Genomic DNA, 1,968 nt, shown 5'->3' on the forward strand with positions numbered 1-1,968 from the left:
AGCCCACAAATAAGTTATCCTTCCCTCTGGAAGCGGTTTGTGGCCACGGAATGCGTGTGCATATAAGAATCCGATAGGACATCCCCGTGCTTGCAGCGCGCTGCCCCAGCGGCGGGGATCGACATGGCGGCTTCCGTAGCAGACGACGCAGTTGTCTCCACCCGTCACGGAGGGGCGGCGAGGAGGAACATCCAGGCACCCTATCAACCATCGGCTCCGCGCGCCGCGGTACGGCGGAAAGCGCCGAAACGGCCCCTTCGAAATTACGCTCTCTCCGGCCGAATGGGACGGCCGGAGCAACGGCGCGCCGCCGGCAGCCGATCGCGGAGGCCGTGCTGTTGTCGTTTTATTTTCTTTAAATGCCACCAGGTAGCGCGGGCAACAGCAGGCGACGGTTTTCTGCAGTTGATGTAGTATTTTATTTGCTATCGCAAAACCCAAGCATCCGTGAATTTTCTAATAAAGGAACGCTGCAAATATTACTTATGCATTGATTTCCTGCCTTATGTTTGCGTAATGTCTTGTTCTTGTTCAACAACGTTGACAAGTATGAACATTGACACCGGACTTAGACGTTTAGATTTGGCTGTGGGCATATAAGACAATTGCGCAGCGTTGGTTTCACCTTGGCCGTAGCTGAATCGAGTCACAGACAGACAGACAAACCAAAATTTCTGTGTTAAGCAGCCCAAGAAAGACTATCGTCTTTAAAAAGTAACTTTGTTACAGTTACAGTTAGAATTTTCATAAAGTAACTAATTGCAGTCACAGTTACTGCAAAAAAGTAACGTCGTTACTTTTCCGTTACTGTATAAAACTAAGTAATAGCTAACAAGATCTAGCTCATTTAATAGAAACATACGAAGGCATGCAGGTAGTAAAAATTGCACGTAGTAAAGCCTACACGAGGGGAACCTAAAATCATGCACACTGATGCCCAAACCAATAATTGTTGTGTACGCCTCATTTTTTTATTACGGAAGTTTTCTATCCATCATAAGGAACTTTATTTTTTTGTTGCTACACTCTCGCTGTAAGGCATTTATTTGCAAACATCATTGGAGCATAGAATTAGTTGTTTTTCAAAATTGGAATCGGAGAGCTTCCCCCTCTTGATGGCGAATACGTCACGTCCTCTGCTAAAGAGACGTTCAGCGGGTGCGCTGGATGGAATCCCCGTATTCCGCTGTATGAAGATCTTCTTTATCTTGGGGAACTTCGACAGCTCGCTCAGACTTGTTCCTGGATCGTTTACCCACTGTTCCACCTCGGTGGATGAGGGAGAGGCTTGGTGAAGCCGGAAGAATTCGTCGTCTTCGTCGCTTCCGTCAACAGTTGCTGGATTTTCACTGGAACATGCTTCCAGCGCTCGGCACTCTTCCTCGAGAAGGTAAAATGTTGCCGCTCTCCGCTCTTCTACCATCCAGGAGAGTTTGAACTTGGGATGGACTGCCGCTGCCAGGGCAAGACTGGCATCGTCCAGGACTTGAGAAAACCTGTGTTGACAGAGGTTACAGGAACAATGTACGGTACTGATGTGGAGGTTTAGCTTCGAGGCACAAGTTATATAAAAAAACGGACTATCTTTGGTATGCACGCATGTGCGTCCCAGCGGGATCACGCGATGAGATGGAACAAGATTTCGCTCACCGCTTCGTGACTGCCTCCTGAAGGCAAGGCGTTTGCAGTACTTTAGCGGCGGGAGGGACCGCTTGTAGCGCAGCAGGGAGTGAAGTGTTGGCTGTAGGACGCCCATGTACAGTCGCCAGCAAAAGTTTGCGGGATGTGCAGCACGTGACCGAGCGGCGCAAAACTGCATTGCTGCGCCATCTGCAGCCAGCGGGCGCCGGGTGGAGGCTCAAGGGACTGGCGTGCTAGGCGCGCTGTGCGCATGCCTGTCCTTTATTAGTTAAGGTAAGGTGGCTAGAGTTAAGGGGCATCTCTGCTCCCTCGCGCGCCCGCGACATG

The 1,968-nt window shown here is 50.1% G+C and overlaps 1 pseudogene; it reads right to left on the reverse strand.

Annotated features, from left to right (window-relative positions):
* Positions 1-1,022: 1,022 nt before the first annotated feature.
* On the reverse strand, positions 1,023-1,756 carry LOC144170542 (uncharacterized; annotated as a pseudogene).
* Between the last annotated feature and the right edge of the window lie 212 nt (positions 1,757-1,968).

This window comes from Haemaphysalis longicornis, unplaced genomic scaffold (genome assembly GCF_048455015.1).
Source record: "Haemaphysalis longicornis isolate Haplotype H1 unplaced genomic scaffold, Haemaphysalis longicornis Haplotype H1 scaffold_1, whole genome shotgun sequence".
Lineage (NCBI taxonomy): Eukaryota > Metazoa > Arthropoda > Arachnida > Ixodida > Ixodidae > Haemaphysalis > Haemaphysalis longicornis.